The sequence below is a fragment of the Taudactylus pleione genome, unplaced genomic scaffold, assembly GCF_031769625.1.
Source record: "Taudactylus pleione unplaced genomic scaffold, aTauple2 ptg000041l, whole genome shotgun sequence".
Lineage (NCBI taxonomy): Eukaryota > Metazoa > Chordata > Amphibia > Anura > Myobatrachidae > Taudactylus > Taudactylus pleione.
Genome location: NW_028284443.1, coordinates 69,607,990 through 69,628,413, shown reverse-complemented (window position 1 = coordinate 69,628,413; position 20,424 = coordinate 69,607,990). Strand labels below are relative to the sequence as shown.

At 37.8% G+C, this 20,424-nt stretch overlaps 2 pseudogenes; one reads left to right on the top strand and one right to left on the bottom strand.

Annotated features, from left to right (window-relative positions):
* Positions 1-11,645: 11,645 nt before the first annotated feature.
* LOC148538249 (5S ribosomal RNA) lies at positions 11,646-11,764 on the bottom strand (annotated as a pseudogene).
* Positions 11,765-17,791: 6,027 nt separating this feature from the next.
* LOC148538248 (5S ribosomal RNA) lies at positions 17,792-17,910 on the top strand (annotated as a pseudogene).
* Positions 17,911-20,424: the final 2,514 nt, after the last annotated feature.

Here is a 20,424-nt window from a genome sequence, read left to right as displayed (position 1 = left end):
TTGGCATAGACCAGTGATTTTCAACCTTTTCAACTCGAGGTACACTACACAAGATTTTAAAATTGCCAAGGCACACCATCCGGCTATGTGGTGTGCGTGACCAATGAAAAACATAAACATTGGCTCCCACGTAAAAATATACCAACATAAAAACATAACTAGAAGGACACAAATGACATTTAAAAAAATTATTAATATAATAGAAAATTAATAAAAATAAATACAGAGCATATAAATAAATAAAGAGCTTATCTTATTTCATGTATATAGGAGGATAGAGCGCGCGCAAGCGGTTCGATGCTGCCCAAGTGAGCATGCGCACGACGGAGGCGGCTCCATCGTGTGCATGCGCGAGACCCGAATAACGACGGCCAAGCTGTCGTTATGGGTCTCGCACCAAAGGGGGCGTGCTGTCGATGGTGATTGACAGCACACCCCTTTTGGTGGGCATGCCCGGGGTGTGGCTGCCCAGACGGAGGCGATCCCATGGGAACACCTACCGTCTGGGGCCGGCCCCACTGACATCACTAGTGATGTCAGTGGGAGTGCTTTTGGCTCTGATAGAGCCAAAAGCACTCCAGGGCTTGCGGCAGCGAGACCCTACCGCAAGGGTCTCGTCGCAAGCCCGATGGTCGCGATGGTCTTGACCATCGCGACCATCATTTTGGCCGCTCGCTATAGCTGTGGGCGGTCACCCACAGCTATGCGAGCGGCCAGGAAGCCGCTCCAAAAAGTAGGAGGGACGGCCCTGATTCAGAGCGGTGCAGGCTCTATCCTCCTATATACATGAAATAAGATAAGCTCTTTATTTATATTCTCTGTATTTATTTTTATACATTTTCTATTATATTAATAATTTTTTTTAAATTTCATTTGTGTCCTTCTATTTATGTTTTTATGCTGGTTGTCATTATTAAATTTGTCTTTTTATATTCACTTATTTATGGTCTAGATCTGTTTATATTAGACTTTAGTTACTATTATGTCTATTTAACTAGCATTCTTTTGCACATTTTTTGTACCACAAAGCACTTTAAGGCGCTCAGACCTGATCATACTGTTTTCACATTGCTCTAGAAGTCACTGACCATGACTTATATCGATTAGGTTGAGCTGACACCCCGTTATTGTGGGAGGATAGGCTTTGAGTTAATTACACTCCTTTTTTAGCAAGATACAATTTGAGGTACATCACATACCACTGGCGCTGTATAAACCTTATAGACACACACACACATATATATATAGAGAGAGAGAGAGAGAGAGAGAGAGAGAGAGAGAGAGAGAGAGATATTATATGATTCACAATCAAAAAAGCATTTCATGTATAAATATAAAACATGATAAACATAACAATGCTGAGGGGGTAAAATATGTATTTTTCCATCAGCAGCTGAAAGTAAAATTAAAACAAGAAAGCAAAAATCCGTTTTTGTATACAGTATGTATGTGAGTACTTGAGTAAGATCTCAAGGGTCACTATTATACACGTCCATCAATGTACAGTACATAATCTGCAGCCAGTGATGGCACAAATAGACACCACCCAAAATGACCCCTCAACACCAAGATCTTATGTAAACATGACATAACATTGGATGTATTTCCTATATAATCTATACATAAATCTAACATTTTTGTGCTGACAAAACTACAGTTACTGAGATCCATAAAAGCGGTGATGCCTAAAACTGCTGCAACACCAGGAACATTTTTTTTAGTATCAAATAACATAAACTCAAACATATATGACCCAGAGTGCGTGCAATGGGAAGCAAAAATACATATCAGAAGTGTCCACCTCCACTGACCAACGTATAAATATCTGTAATAAGGACCCAAGAAAAGTTAGAAAGAAAAGTTTGTAACAGCTGCACTTTAAAGTTGATCTAACTTCAAGTTCCAAGGGGAAAACATATTACCTTAAATAAAGCCAACGTTATTATAAACATCCTGAACAGGAAGTAATCATTCCCACAGCAATCATTTCAAGATGCAATGTTAGCAGTACACGGGGACATAACATATTTATTGTTGTCATTACTATTTTTATTACTGATGTTAGAAAATGCAAGAGCCAGTCTTCTCCTTTTTATGAATGCATCCTCTTGTGTGTATATATTGTTTCCTAAGGTACAATGGCTGTATTTGTTTTGGCAGAATGCTAAAGCCAGAAAATAAACTCTCAGGGGCCTATTCATCAAGTAATGTTTTTACCCTCCTTTTTACTTATGTTATTTTCAAGTATCACTGCTATTCATCTAACCTGTAATGAAGGATACAGTCCTGCTGCATTAATTTCCAGAAAATATGCCATTCATCAAATTCCAAAAATCATGTATTTCCGGAATTTGATGGTGTTTCTGTACGTCATCCTCAGATGGCATACAGCCCATGATAGTGTTCACAAACTGCCGTCTACAGCTTGTGTAGGAAAGAGATGTACATACCCATTTCAGCATTCACAGGTCCTCCTCCGTTGCTCCCTCCTCCAGTTCACTCCGTTGGTTCCCTTCTCTGGGTTACTCCAGGTGCCTCCATTGGCTCCCTTCTCTGGGTTCCTCCAGGTCCTTCTATCGGCTCCCTCCTCTGGCTCCAGTTGCATTGTGTTCTCACTGCCACTGCATGCTGCTGCTGATGGGAAGCTTCTCCCCTCTGTACTCCGGTGGCACTTAGAAGTAAGCTTAATAATAAAATGTTTATTTACTATAAACTGTTAATTGAGAAAGCATTTACAAGCAGCTGTGTCCCTACCTGCACAAGTGTATTCATTACTCACTGACACATTTTAAAAGATCCACAGATGGGAGCTAATTATTTAACTTGCGAAAACTGTGAGGAGACCTGGAAAACATGCACTGTTTGGGGTCCCGAGGACCGAGTTTGAGAACCTATGCATTAGACGATACGGTGCCCACCCGATATGTCAGCCCCTGCCACATCTCACTGCATGGGGTCGTCAGCATTATCAGATTGAGCTGCATGTAGGTCCGACCTGATGATACGGCTGATGACCAGACGGGAGCGCGCACCGCCCGACATAGTGGGTACACACCACAATTTTTCGTTCCAACCCATCGGCATACCTCCCAACTGTCCCGCATTCAGCGGGACAGTCCTGTTTTTCTGGGACTGTCCCGCTGTCCCACCCGCGGGCTGCAGTGTCCCGTGGCGGGGGGGAAGTTGGGTAGAGCACTTACCGCTGCCAGCGGGTGTGCGGAAGGTGAACAGATGCCGTGCGCATGCGAACGGCATCTGTTCACCAGTGTAGGGAAAGCCTGGGGGCTGCAGCACGCCCCCTATAATGACAATAACGGGGGTTGCTGTGCGGCTCTGACCTTTTTCCATGTGGCCCTTCCCCTTTCCATAAAGCCCCACCCCCTTTCCGTCATGGACAAAAGTTGGGAGGTATGCATCGGAAATCATCAAATCTAGAAAACATTGACTAGTGTGTACCCAGCTTTAGATAGCACAAGTAACTACTGTATGTATCTGGACAAATCATGTTGCAATGCAAGGGGTGAAAATACATATGTTTTTGCATGCAGGGAAATACTGGCTGATTTTGCATATAGCCCACAAATGCTGGACAGCTTTATTTTTACACTGCGATTTAGATTTGCACTAGGACACACCCATTTACATATAAATCTCTCTACACTTTTTAAATCTGCCCCACATGCAGTGCAGCATGGTTTTACCAAGATGCACAGTTACTTGCTCTATCTTACTATATTCCCAAATCAGAATCAGGCCCTAATAATCTATTATGAATCTATCACACTGCATCTGCATGGAGTCTTGTTATGTAGCCCATCCGTCACTTTGGTGGCCCATCCCTGAACTTTTTCTGCTTTATAAAAGCAGTTTTGAATATATGACCTCCAAACCAGTTACCTACTAACTACAGTATACTACTTGACAATATTACTTAGCTACCTTTATACCACAGCCCCTTTAATTAGATAGATCATAGGTTCTCAAACTCGGTCCTCATGACCCCAAACAGTGCATGTTTTCCAGGTCTCCTCACAGAATCACAAGTGAAATAATTGGCTCCACCTGTGGATCTTTTATGATGTGCCAGTGAATAATGAGTACACCTGTGCACCTGCTGGTTGACCTGGAAAATGTGACCTGTGTGGGGTCCCGAGGACCGAGTTTGAGAACCGCTGAGATAGATATAGATAGATAGATAGATAGATAGATAGATAGATAGATAGATAGATAGATAGATTGCTCTATGCATGAACTATAGTTTAGGTGCAGAGCTATTGATTTTATCAGTCAAGGAATACAGAACTGAATACATCAGTGTAGACATACAGTAATTAGTTTACATATGTGTCACTGAGTAAAATTAGAATTTTGTAACAGATGAGCCCAGAGCACCACCTAGTGGTGACAGAAATGTTACTAAGGACTTGTACAAACTAGGTAAAAAAAAAACATCTTTTTGTCTGTGCATTTATCTATGTTCACAGTATGGAAAGACTTATCACAGAAATCATTGCTATCCATAATAAGGGTTAATACAGACATGTAGTCATAAAAGCCTTAGCTTGTTGTACATTGTATGTTGCTCATCCACTCGCGTGGCCAAATTACTTGCTGATCCAGTTGCTTGAAAATTATAGGAACGTTCAGATCACAGCATGTGTGTGACCATGAATAATATGCGAAGAGCAAGGTTTTCTAAAGAATGGATGTAATCCTATTTCTTACATGATCTGGTGTCCATATATGTGTGCATGCAATTCCTCCCTAATTTCTTAATTTGGTGATGTATTGATGAAATAATAGTAGATAATAGGCGTTTGGGACTTCCATTATTATGTATGGGGGAAGGGGGTCTGTCCTGCCAGTTATGTATGCAATTCTTTCCCAATTGCTCTATTACTTAGCTTTAAAAGGTTTTATACATAAGGCACAAAAGAGACCCCTAAGGTGCATGTGAGATGTAGGAATGAGGGATGGTCAAATGGATTAACATTTAAAAGCTTATTTATTAGATACCAGTGTAATTAAAATGTTTCACATATACGGCATTGCGATAAATATGGTAATATATAAGGTAAAATAAAAGAGGGAAAAGTGCTTTAGTGTTTTTGACTGCATATTTAATGCTATTAACTAGTAGATTTGTATATTAATTTCTGCTACAATGTTTAACATCCATTCAGTGACGGGAGAGAGCTGGGGGAAGCCCAGATAGTGAGGCTCCCCCCAGGCTGTCATTATTTGGAGGCGTGACATGCGGGCACAACTCCAAATAACGTCACATAGGGGGCATGACCTATGGTAATTAGGTCACGCCCCCATGTTGGGGAGCACTGTAAAGAGCCGGCACAGGGTGCTCCGACCCCTGGAGTCGGCCCTGGTAATAACTAATACCCCTTTCGCATCGCAAACCTGGCTCTGCCCCGATACTTTGAAGACGGATCCAAACTGGCTGCAACCCGGGTCAGAGCCCTTTCACCTTCGACCAGGGTTATTCCCGGGTTGGCCCTGTTCACACTGAACCCGGGTCAGCCCTGTAAAACCCTATGGATGTCATTAAAAATTTAACTTTTCAGGCTCACAAAGATAAGATCACAAAAGGGAACACAAGGGAGGGGTGGAAACTGCTCACAGCATTGCAGGAATCTTGGATGATGAATTACCACTGTGTAGCCCTGAGTTTGTGCTTTACTGCTGTTTGACTCAGCCAGTGAGAGCATGATGCAGCTTCTGGCAGCATAGTGTACAGTTCACTTCTTCATCACTCCAATTAGCCATCACTGTAATGACAGTACAGTGGTATTAACCCCCTTCAGACTGCCAATTTTTCTGTTGGCGCGTTCACACTGCACCTCGACCCGGGTCGACCCATCAATATACAGGGTTACTTTTGCGATGTGAAAGGGGTATAACATGACTATATATAAATGAAGTTAGAACAGCTATATATAAGTGATCAGCTGAGAAATCTATGCTCACAGGTAGTTCTACATCTGCCTGAGCAGTGTACTGCATTCTTAGTCATACAGAGATGAATGTAGAGTTGGTGGTAAGACATAGATGAAGCATGGTCAGTAGTGACAGTATTTGTTTTGTTTTTCAAATGCACAGTGGACTCTGAAGGCCGCTGCTCTGGCTTTGGTCTGTCAGGCATAGTGAAAAGCAACCTTAAGTTCACTCATAGGGCTGTATTTATTAACATTATTTTTACTAAAATAAAGTGAAAAAGGGTGTTTTCACACCTTTTTCACATTATTTTAGTATCACCTATAGTTATTACAGGGCAATTGGAGTAGAATTCGTTAAATTCTACTCCAACCCCTAAGTATCACTTATTTTTAGTAAGCAGATTGCATTTCCCATAATTGTAATGGGAATTGTGATCTGACCAAAGTTACTAAAAATAAAATGTGAAAAAATACCGGGGAAAGCCCTGTGATAATAACGCCACCTGGAGGTGGCGTTATCCAGGGTCTCCCCCGGTTACCGGACTCCTGCTCCGCTCTGATGGGGAGAGCAGAGCCCGGAGCCGGCCCCAGTGATCAGCTGTGTGGCGAAAACAGAAAACACACTGATTCACAGTAAAAAAAAATTAAAAAAAACAAACTTACCTGACTCCAGGGACCGGAGTTCGGGGAAAGCTCTGTCCCTTCAAATCCCCACCACACACTAGTCACGGTATTTTAAAAAAAAAATACTGTGACAAGTGCCCCGCGTATGCGCTGAGAGTCCGCCGCTGCTACCCCCCCAGGCACTAAGCCCCGCCCCCGTCACCAAGCCCCGCCCCGCGACCCCCCTCCCCTCTCTCTCCCTTATTTACACTTACCTGCATGATCCGGGCTCCGATGTCCTCCATGTCCTCCGGTCAGCTGACATCCCATACTGCACTGGGACCCGGTCACCTGATGACCGAGCCACAGTGCAGTATGGGAGACCAGTTGACCGGAGGGCGGACATCACCGGAGCCCCAAACTCCGGTCCCTGGGCTTAAGTAAGTTAATTTTTTTTTTTACTATTTTTTTTTTTTGCAGTGTATCAGCGTGTGGTGTGTTTAGACCACACAGCTGATCACTGGGGCCGGCTCTGTGCTCTGGTCTCCCCGTCAGAGCGGAGCAGGAGTCCCGTAACCGGGGAGACCCTGGATAACGCCACCTCCAGGTGGCGTTATTATCACAGGGCTTTCCCCTGTATTTTTTCACAATTTATTTTTAGTAGCTTTGGCCAGATCACATTTCCCATTACAATTATGGAAAATGCAATCTGATTACTAAAAATAAGTGATAATTAAGGGTTGGAGTAGAATTTTACGAATTCTACTCCAATTGCCCTTTAGTAACTGTAGGTGATACTAAAATAATGTGAAAAGGGTGTGGAAACACCCTTTTTCACATTATTATAGTAAAAATAATGTTAATAAATAGAGCCCATAGTAAGGTACCAAAGGAAGATATAAAACCATCCAGGAGAATGACAGTATCATACCTCCCAACATGACCCATTCCAGGAGGGACAAGATGCTCTGTTCCTGGACTTTCCTGCTAATCTAAGATTACCATCACCTGTGCTGAAAACAATGCATTTATGAATGTAGTGTAGCATATGACATCCATGCGGGAGGTTTACCAAGCAGCAAGTTTGTATGCGGTTTGTAAGCCAAAACACATCACTAGCGGTTTTTAAAGACATACCAGCAAATTTACTAACCTCAAACCCCATCCTACTGTAGGTGCTGCAGTTTACAAAGTCTCAAAACTCATGGATTACTACAACTGCATACATTTTACAGCAAACCGCAGGTTTTGTGTTTGTAACATGTCTTTTTACTGTGTGGATTTGAATTCGTTCTCAAAACATGGATTGTGACCTCAGAAGATCTATAAAAACTCCTCATTATCTTTAATAGGTGCCAGATGAGAAGAGAGGATGCTGTAGTTGCATAGAAGGTATCTTATGAAGGTACATGTTATTTAGCAATTTCTAAAAGACGTCATGTTATTTATTTGTTATTATTATTATTGCTGTTTGCTGTGCTTTTTTTTTACTTTATGACCTGTCTGTGTTGCTTGTGTGTATGTGACTATTAGTATTGCTAGCATGGTGTGAGGTGGTGGTTCTATGTGTTTAGTGTTGGTGGATGTTATGGAGAGAGGAAGGAAATGAGTGCTAGTAGTGAGGGTATGGACATAGTGAAGGGAACTGTCCCAGAGGATGCACAGGCAGTGACCAAAACTAAGTCCAAAACTAAGTCTAGCCACAATATTCACTTACACACACATGGGAGCCTGTTCAATAAGCAATGCTAATTTAGTATCCAACTCGTTGCGAATAGCTTTGGTGGATACTAAAACTCTGGATAGAGCAATTCAACCATACTTACCAACTTTTAGCTCCCTCCTTCTGGGATGATGTGCGTGTCATTACACTACACTCTGTTACACCAATCGATGGGTGACACCCAGAGCGGTCCGCATCCCCCTAGTGACACCAATGGCAGTAGGCCCATCAGGTTCGTAACTAGAACTTTGTGGGTCCCATAGCCTCTAGTGACATGTCTCTCTTTGCAGCGCTCCACTGTAGCTTTTTAGAATGTTGCCTTCTGGATAAACAAAACCCCTTTTATTTTGTATGCTACATAAACTAACTCCTGTACGTTAAGACTCCCTGCTTATTTTGTATCCCTGCATATTTTGTTGATTGTAAATACGAACCCTGCATTACATGCCTCTCATAATCACTTAAACTTGCCAACCATTTCACATATTTACCTGCTGTTAATCTAACCGCTGTATATTCAGCTGCCACCAGAGCCGGATTAAGGGGGGGGCAAAGGGCCAAGTAACCCCGGGCCCCCCTCTCACAAGGGGCCCCCCTGGACCTGTAGAAAACTTTGTGGTCGGGTCCAACATAATACTTATTTAGACACTGACTGTCCATCTGCCTGTCCAAATAGGCAAAAATAAAAAAAATATTAAGCCGCCCAACACCCCCCCTTACCGCTGTCACTTGGTCTGGTCCGGCAGTCTTGTACTGGCCTGGGCTTATGACTGGCGTGTGACGCACGACGTCATCACGCTGCTCCCTCCAGGCACCGGCTCTTCCCTGCTGTCGCGGCCTGAGAAGAGCAACACAGTGACTGCAGTCCGACTCCCCAGCCAGGGCAGGGAGCACAAAGTAACTGGCTCCCGCGTGTACTGTCAGTTACAGCACAGCAACTGCAGGCCTGCAGCACCACCACCTCTCCCACTACAAACACCCTCCCTTGCAGTTCCACTGGCAACGCAACAACCAACAGACAGTTTGGTAAGTCAGCTTATTTTTCCTTTTGCTGCTACTTCCAATTATATACTATATAAAAATTAGTATAAGCAGAGTGGATGTTGTGTGTGTGTGTGTGTGTGTGTATGTATGTATATGTGTGTGTACATATATATATATGTGTGTGTGTGTATATATATATATATATATATATATATGTGTATGTATATATGAATGTGTGTGTGTATGTATGCATGTATGTATATATATATATATATATATAATGTGTGTGTCTGTATGTATATATGTGTGTGTATGTGTGTGTATATATATATATATATATATATATATATATATATCTATGTATGTGTGTGTGTATATATATCTGTGTATGTATGTGTGTGTGTATGATTGTATATATATATATATATATATATGTGTGTGTCTATGTATATGTATGTGTGTTTATAAACTTTATATATATATATATATATATATGTGCAGCAGAAGATCACAGCGCCAGTTGGGTGCAAATCCCTCAATGTGGTATTTTTATCAGTTGTGTGTCTATTGTCTCACACTAAAATTTGTAATAATGTGACACTATTATAATGCACCCCCAAAAAATGTGTGAGTGTCAGCTCAACCAGCAAAATAATGTAACAGTGGTGATCTATTACATATACAAACAAATAGAAAATACAAGGAGCTGGTATAGAGCGCCTACTGTGCTTATATAACTTATTATAAAGTGCTAACAATATAAAGTGATATCGTGCAATAAAAGTGCTAATGCCAGGATAGTAATATCAAATTATCATTATCCTCAAATATTTATGCAATTTATTATATATAAAGCATAACTTATAAAATAACAACGGTCTATATGACTAAAGTGCTATTGCAGAGATCCTTCAAGGATCATAAACTAAATTAACAATCATAACATTCCATAAACATGTGCAAAAAATGCATAAATAATTTAAAATGTGAATCAATAAAAGTGCAAAAATTCATTTAAAATAACATAAATTAGTTTTAATCAGACACAACAATAGATATCCTCCTACATGAAGGATAAATGACATAAAAACACATAAAACCAAGGACAAAAATGTGTATATATAAAAAAGGACTATAGATTTATCAGAATAAATAGGAATAAAAATCGTAGCTTATCTGATAAAAATGGCAAGTTCATGAATGGAAAGATAATAGCAGCCTCCAACGCGTTTCGTCCGTATCCTGGACTTCTTCAAGGGATATTTTAGCTCCTGTGGGGTATCCAATATTTATACCCCTTCTAATAATGACAAACAAGAATTGACAGAGCTCCTTAGTGACATCACTTCCGGTTTTCTAAACAGTTCCTCTCTATTAAAGTGGAGTAACCACTTAGAATCACATTAGGCCATTTCCTTTATTAAAACATTGTTAAATTGGAAGTCTGTTTCCTAAATATAAATTATTTGCTAGCATATTAATCCTTCCTTGCTGTGTATCGCGTCGCGTCACTTCCGCCCTTGTTATTCGTGCATCGCGGTCCTTCCGCCCTTACTTGAGCAGTTCACTACATCACTTCCTCCTCCGTTGTCAACGTCCCCATTGCGCGCTATGCCTCCTCCTTCCTTGTGCAGGATAGGACCTTTTATCCACTCGTCCGCCTGTCACGTGTGTCACGTCCAGCGTCAAAGCATCTCCAGTTTCTGGCGGCCTCCATCTTTGTACTCTAAATGTCTCCTTTGCCCGCGGCCATCTTGCTACTCTCATAAGTTCCATTTTCTTTGCCATATTTATGCTCCCATCTGCATCATGTTATTTATAATCCTGGGGATAGTAGTTTAGTTATTATTTCCTATATGGAATAATGGATGACAATATTAGTTTAAATATATATAACCAGCCATATGCTTGGACTCTAAAAAATGATGAGAGATTGTGACAGTTTCTAATTATTCTCCACACCTATTCAGAATCATAACTAGAATTCAAACAACTCCATAAATAAATAAATATCACATATATTGATGTATAATGTAAACTTATATGTGGACACTAGTAAAAAATCCTAAAATCATACTATTGGGGACTAATATAGTACATCCTTAAAAAATAATAAGTAATGATGATATTAAAAATTCTTCTTAAAAAAATGGTGGATGGCAATCTTCTTTAGGGATTTTATAGTTCATATGCATATATATATATGCATATATATATATATAGTCTTTTCACTCTGTAGGGTCAATTGGTTCTTATGTGAGTCTTGAAACATGTAATCGATATTGTTGCATTCTGGAAATTCTTACTCCCATCTTCGGATTTATAAATCAGAGAATTCTTCTTAGGTCGTATGTCTTGGGGGATTCATGCTTATATGTCACATAAAGATACTACCGTACCTGGTCTTCCATAGAGGTCTCCCATCCAAGTACTAACCAGGCCCAATGGTGCTTAGCTTCCAAGATCAGATGAGATTGGGCGCTCTAACCCAGGTATGACGGTAGGTTATATTAGGACCTAACATGAAATCCCTTTTATCTTTTTCATCTTCATTAAAGAAATGGTGCTATCTCATAATTATCGTTAAATCCTCTAGGAGTCATAGTGTCCAATTCAAAAATCCAGAACATCTCACGTTTGGATAATTTATTTGCAAGATCTCCTCCTCTCTCTCCCAATTCCACATGTTCTATAGCTTTGAACGTTAGGTCATCTGGATCCGATCTATGGTGTGAAATAAAGTGTCTTGACACCATATGAGTCTCCACCTTGTTCTTGATATTCCTTATATGTTCTTGTATACGAAGTTTTAAAGGTCGTTTGGTCTTTCCTACGTATTTTATTCCACATGAACATTCCAAGAGGTAAATGACTGAAGTTGAATTGCAATTAAGATGTTGTTTAATTTTGTATTCCTTGGTATTTGCAGAATTACTGAAGTTTTTTCTCTGCCGATGTAAAAATTTGCATATATTGCACTTGCCACATTTGTAACTCCCTGGACAGTTATGGATAATGTTGGATTTTGAAATATTAATATCACTTAACATACTAGGTGCTAGAGAATCTTTGAGATTCCTTGCCTTTCTGAATACAATGGGGGGTCTGGGTGGTAGAATTTCTTTTAAGACTGGATCCATTAGAAGGATCTTCCAATGCTTATTAAGGGAAATCTTAATGTCTCTCTCCTGTGCGTTATATGTTGTGATGAATGGGATGATATTCTTCTCTTCCTCTTCCACATTCTTATATTCCAATAACATATTCCTCTCCATGGTATCCATTTTCTCCTTTGCTTCCAATAATAACCTTGGAGGATATTCTTTCTCTAAAAATCGATTTGTATATGTTTGGATTTGCTCGTTACATGTTTGTGTTTCACTGCAATTTCTTTTTATTCTGTGAAATTGTGAGTACGGAATATTCTCTTTCCATCTTCTTAGATGTCCGCTCTTAAAATGAAGATAACTATTGGTATCTACTTCCTTTATGAAGTTCTTTGTAATGATCGTGTTTTCTTCTCCATGTAGAACCAAATCCAGAAATTCAATAGTACTCTTATTTATTTTCGATGTGAATTTCAAATTCATATTATTCTCTGAAATGTGATTTAAAAACAATTGGAAATCTTCCTCCAACCCTTCCCATATTATCAGAATATCATCTATATATCTCTTAAAAAATATGATGTTATTTCTAAATGGATTATTTTCATAGACATAATTCTTTTCCCAACATCCCATAAAAAGATTGGCAAAGCTAGGGGCAAAAGTTGTCCCCATAGCAGTGCCGCAAATTTGCCGATAAAATTGGTGTAAAAATTTAAAATAATTATGATCCAGAATAAAAGACATTAAATCACATAAAAATTCTTTGTGTGTAGTGCTCATTGTTGGGTCCACTTCAAAATATTCTCTACAAGCATTGATCCCTTTACCATGTTCAATACATGTGTATAAGGATTGAACATCAATTGTGACCCATGAATAAGTTGCTTTCCATTCCATCCCTTTTAAAATTTGTAATAAATTAGTAGTGTCTTTTAAATACGATTGAAGTTCTTTCACATATTTACATAAAAAAATGTCCACATATTCAGACAGGTGTGAAGTTAACGAATCTATTCCTGCGATGATGGGTCTTCCTGGGGGATTTTCCAAAGACTTATGAATTTTTGGTAGAAAATAAAATATGGGGGTTGTAGGATTGGTCTGTAGGAGATATTGGAACTCCTCCTTGGTTAAAATGCCATTATGTAATCCATATACTAAGAGTCTCCTTAACTCATCCACATATTTCTCCAAAGGATCACAATCGAGTGGTACATAGGAATTACTGTCACCTAATAACCTATGAGATTCCTTAATATATTGTGATCTATCCATAATGACCAATCCCCCCCCTTGTCAGCTTGTTTAATGACAATATCCTTGTTGTTTTGTAAGTTTTTTAAGGCTTCTTTTTCTTTATTTTTCAGATTCTGTTTATTATTGTGTTTCAGATTGCCTTCACATAAGTCTTTCTTAACTAAGTCATAAAAAACATTAAGATGATGTCCTTTCGATTCGAGTGGATAATACTTTGATTTACCCTTTAGTCCTGACTTGGAAGCATTCTCCTGAAAATTCTTAATCACTGCGTCATCTTTTCTTACAAAGTGTCTTTTTAATGTCAAGTTTCTTATAAATTTGTTGAGATCAATGCAGGTCTGGAACCTATTCATATTACTTGATGGAGCAAATGTCAGCCCTTTGTTCAATAATGACACTTCATGTTTAGATAAGATGTGTTTCGATAGATTAAAGATCCCTCTTTCCTTGGGGTCTACATCAGGTTCCTCCTTTTGTAATTTCTTCCTCCTGCCTCCTCGTATCCCTCTTTGTCTCTTACCCTTCTTTTCATAGGGGATGCCAATTTCGTGGTTTCCCTGAAGAAGGTTTTCCTTGGATTCATTGAATTGTGGTCTGGTCCTGGGGATAAAAAATGATCTGAATCGCTATTTGAATCAAATCTTTGAAGTGTTGAAAACCGGTTCTTTGTGTGGTATGTTCTATAGTTGGGTTGTTCATTCATAACATCATCCCTTTTAAAACTTTGTTTTCTTCTAGATGGAACTGTTCTCCAAGTGGTTGTTTCTTGTCTGGGATTATGTAATGACTGTTGTCCAACCGATTTATTGAATCTACTCCAATTCTTGACTTTATTGGAGTCATAATCTTGTTTGTCCCTAATAAATTTCCTCTCTTTCCCTTTCATGACATCCTCTTCAATACGGTCAAGTTTGCGTGATAAAACTTTCTCGTTAATATTGTATTCCCCATTATCCTTGAATTTCTCCATATGTGTTTCTTTTTGTTTTATCTCAAGTTCCAATTCTGACATTATATTTTTCTTTTCCATAATAATTAATTTCATCAAATCCATGGAACAATTATGTAAAATTTTGTCCCATTTATCCATAAATTCTGATTTATCTAAACCAAAGGTTGGATTTTTTAATAGTCTCAAACCTCTTGGAATTCTATTAACTGATATGTAATGTTCAAGACCCTTGATGTCAGAATCAGAATCAGAATTTATGGATAAATGGGACAAAATTTTACATAATTGTTCCATGGATTTGATGAAATTAATTATTATGGAAAAGAAAAATATAATGTCAGAATTGGAACTTGAGATAAAACAAAAAGAAACACATATGGAGAAATTCAAGGATAATGGGGAATACAATATTAACGAGAAAGTTTTATCACGCAAACTTGACCGTATTGAAGAGGATGTCATGAAAGGGAAAGAGAGGAAATTTATTAGGGACAAACAAGATTATGACTCCAATAAAGTCAAGAATTGGAGTAGATTCAATAAATCGGTTGGACAACAGTCATTACATAATCCCAGACAAGAAACAACCACTTGGAGAACAGTTCCATCTAGAAGAAAACAAAGTTTTAAAAGGGATGATGTTATGAATGAACAACCCAACTATAGAACATACCACACAAAGAACCGGTTTTCAACACTTCAAAGATTTGATTCAAATAGCGATTCAGATCATTTTTTATCCCCAGGACCAGACCACAATTCAATGAATCCAAGGAAAACCTTCTTCAGGGAAACCACGAAATTGGCATCCCCTATGAAAAGAAGGGTAAGAGACGAAGAGGGATACGAGGAGGCAGGAGGAAGAAATTACAAAAGGAGGAACCTGATGTAGACCCCAAGGAAAGAGGGATCTTTAATCTATCGAAACACATCTTATCTAAACATGAAGTGTCATTATTGAACAAAGGGCTGACATTTGCTCCATCAAGTAATATGAATAGGTTCCAGACCTTCATTGATCTCAACAAATTTATAAGAAACTTGACATTAAAAAGACACTTTGTAAGAAAAGATGACGCAGTGATTAAGAATTTTCAGGAGAATGCTTCCAAGTCAGGACTAAAGGGTAAATCAAAGTATTATCCACTCGAATCGAAAGGACATCATCTTAATGTTTTTTATGACTTAGTTAAGAAAGACTTATGTGAAGGCAATCTGAAACACAATAATAAACAGAATCTGAAAAATAAAGAAAAAGAAGCCTTAAAAAACTTACAAAACAACAAGGATATTGTCATTAAACAAGCTGACAAGGGGGGGGGATTGGTCATTATGGATAGATCACAATATATTAAGGAATCTCATAGGTTATTAGGTGACAGTAATTCCTATGTACCACTCGATTGTGATCCTTTGGAGAAATATGTGGATGAGTTAAGGAGACTCTTAGTATATGGATTACATAATGGCATTTTAACCAAGGAGGAGTTCCAATATCTCCTACAGACCAATCCTACAACCCCCATATTTTATTTTCTACCAAAAATTCATAAGTCTTTGGAAAATCCCCCAGGAAGACCCATCATCGCAGGAATAGATTCGTTAACTTCACACCTGTCTGAATATGTGGACATTTTTTTATGTAAATATGTGAAAGAACTTCAATCGTATTTAAAAGACACTACTAATTTATTACAAATTTTAAAAGGGATGGAATGGAAAGCAACTTATTCATGGGTCACAATTGATGTTCAATCCTTATACACATGTATTGAACATGGTAAAGGGATCAATGCTTGTAGAGAATATTTTGAAGTGGACCCAACAATGAGCACTACACACAAAGAATTTTTATGTGATTTAATGTCTTTTATTCTGGATCATAATTATTTTAAATTTTTACACCAATTTTATCGGCAAATTTGCGGCACTGCTATGGGGACAACTTTTGCCCCTAGCTTTGCCAATCTTTTTATGGGATGTTGGGAAAAGAATTATGTCTATGAAAATAATCCATTTAGAAATAACATCATATTTTTTAAGAGATATATAGATGATATTCTGATAATATGGGAAGGGTTGGAGGAAGATTTCCAATTGTTTTTAAATCACATTTCAGAGAATAATATGAATTTGAAATTCACATCGAAAATAAATAAGAGTACTATTGAATTTCTGGATTTGGTTCTACGTGGAGAAGAAAACACGATCATTACAAAGAACTTCATAAAGGAAGTAGATACCAATAGTTATCTTCATTTTAAGAGCGGACATCTAAGAAGATGGAAAGAGAATATTCCGTACTCACAATTTCACAGAATAAAAAGAAATTGCAGTGAAACACAAACATGTAACGAGCAAATCCAAACATATACAAATCGATTTTTAGAGAAAGAATATCCTCCAAGGTTATTATTGGAAGCAAAGGAGAAAATGGATACCATGGAGAGGAATATGTTATTGGAATATAAGAATGTGGAAGAGGAAGAGAAGAATATCATCCCATTCATCACAACATATAACGCACAGGAGAGAGACATTAAGATTTCCCTTAATAAGCATTGGAAGATCCTTCTAATGGATCCAGTCTTAAAAGAAATTCTACCACCCAGACCCCCCATTGTATTCAGAAAGGCAAGGAATCTCAAAGATTCTCTAGCACCTAGTATGTTAAGTGATATTAATATTTCAAAATCCAACATTATCCATAACTGTCCAGGGAGTTACAAATGTGGCAAGTGCAATATATGCAAATTTTTACATCGGCAGAGAAAAAACTTCAGTAATTCTGCAAATACCAAGGAATACAAAATTAAACAACATCTTAATTGCAATTCAACTTCAGTCATTTACCTCTTGGAATGTTCATGTGGAATAAAATACGTAGGAAAGACCAAACGACCTTTAAAACTTCGTATACAAGAACATATAAGGAATATCAAGAACAAGGTGGAGACTCATATGGTGTCAAGACACTTTATTTCACACCATAGATCGGATCCAGATGACCTAACGTTCAAAGCTATAGAACATGTGGAATTGGGAGAGAGAGGAGGAGATCTTGCAAATAAATTATCCAAACGTGAGATGTTCTGGATTTTCGAATTGGACACTATGACTCCTAGAGGATTTAACGATAATTATGAGATAGCACCATTTCTTTAATGAAGATGAAAAAGATAAAAGGGATTTCATGTTAGGTCCTAATATAACCTACCGTCATACCTGGGTTAGAGCGCCCAATCTCGTCTGATCTTGGAAGCTAAGCACCATTGGGCCTGGTTAGTACTTGGATGGGAGACCTCTATGGAAGACCAGGTACGGTAGTATCTTTATGTGACATATAAGCATGAATCCCCCAAGACATACGACCTAAGAAGAATTCTCTGATTTATAAATCCGAAGATGGGAGTAAGAATTTCCAGAATGCAACAATATCGATTACATGTTTCAAGACTCACATAAGAACCAATTGACCCTACAGAGTGAAAAGACTATATATATATATATGCATATATATATATGCATATGAACTATAAAATCCCTAAAGAAGATTGCCATCCACCATTTTTTTAAGAAGAATTTTTAATATCATCATTACTTATTATTTTTTAAGGATGTACTATATTAGTCCCCAATAGTATGATTTTAGGATTTTTTACTAGTGTCCACATATAAGTTTACATTATACATCAATATATGTGATATTTATTTATTTATGGAGTTGTTTGAATTCTAGTTATGATTCTGAATAGGTGTGGAGAATAATTAGAAACTGTCACAATCTCTCATCATTTTTTAGAGTCCAAGCATATGGCTGGTTATATATATTTAAACTAATATTGTCATCCATTATTCCATATAGGAAATAATAACTAAACTACTATCCCCAGGATTATAAATAACATGATGCAGATGGGAGCATAAATATGGCAAAGAAAATGGAACTTATGAGAGTAGCAAGATGGCCGCGGGCAAAGGAGACATTTAGAGTACAAAGATGGAGGCCGCCAGAAACTGGAGATGCTTTGACGCTGGACGTGACACACGTGACAGGCGGACGAGTGGATAAAAGGTCCTATCCTGCACAAGGAAGGAGGAGGCATAGCGCGCAATGGGGACGTTGACAACGGAGGAGGAAGTGATGTAGTGAACTGCTCAAGTAAGGGCGGAAGGACCGCAATGCACGAATAACAAGGGCGGAAGTGACGCGACGCGATACACAGCAAGGAAGGATTAATATGCTAGCAAATAATTTATATTTAGGAAACAGACTTCCAATTTAACAATGTTTTAATAAAGGAAATGGCCTAATGTGATTCTAAGTGGTTACTCCACTTTAATAGAGAGGAACTGTTTAGAAAACCGGAAGTGATGTCACTAAGGAGCTCTGTCAATTCTTGTTTGTCATTATTAGAAGGGGTATAAATATTGGATACCCCACAGGAGCTAAAATATCCCTTGAAGAAGTCCAGGATACGGACGAAACGCGTTGGAGGCTGCTATTATCTTTCCATTCATGAACTTGCCATTTTTATCAGATAAGCTACGATTTTTATTCCTATTTATTCTGATAAATCTATAGTCCTTTTTTATATATACACATTTTTGTCCTTGGTTTTATGTGTTTTTATGTCATTTATCCTTCATGTAGGAGGATATCTATTGTTGTGTCTGATTAAAACTAATTTATGTTATTTTAAATGAATTTTTGCACTTTTATTGATTCACATTTTAAATTATTTATGCATTTTTTGCACATGTTTATGGAATGTTATGATTGTTAATTTAGTTTATGATCCTTGAAGGATCTCTGCAATAGCACTTTAGTCATATAGACCGTTGTTATTTTATAAGTTATACTTTATATATAATAAATTGCATAAATATTTGAGGATAATGATAATTTGATATTACTATCCTGGCATTAGCACTTTTATTGCACGATATCACTTTATATTGTTAGCACTTTATAATAAGTTATATAAGCACAGTAGGCGCTCTATACCAGCTCCTTGTATTTTCTATATATATATATATATATATATATCTATATCTATGTGTGTGTATATATATATATATATATATATATCTACATATATATATATATATATATATATATATATATACACACACACACATATATATATATATATGCACACACACACACACGTGTATATATATATATATACACACACATACATATATGCACACACACACATATATATGCACACACACACACACATATATATATATATTATATACACACACATACATATATGCACACATATATATATGCACACACATATACATATATATATTTGCACACACATATACATATATATGTACACACATATACATATATATATGTACACACATATACATATATATATGTACACACATATATACACATATATATATATATATATATATATATATATATATATACAGTTCCACAATACCGGCACTCAATTCCGTTCAAAGACAGCTGGTCCTGGTGCCATCCCTCCCGGGCAGTGACGCAAGTTCACAACTCAGGTGTATACAGGAATATCGTGGGCGGCACTCAAAGGACTTCAATATTTGAATAGTAAAACAGGAGACACTACTCCAAGCGTAGCTTAACATTTCAGTTGCTTTATCAACTTTCGTCAGATGAAAGTTGATAAAGCAACTGAAACGTTAAGCTACGGAGTAGTATCTCCTGTTTTACTATTCAAATATTGAAGTCCTTTGAGTGCCGCCCACGATATTCCTGTGTGTATATGTTTATATATATATATATATGTATATGTGTGTGTGTATATATATATATATCTATGTGTGTGTGTGTGTGTGTGTGTG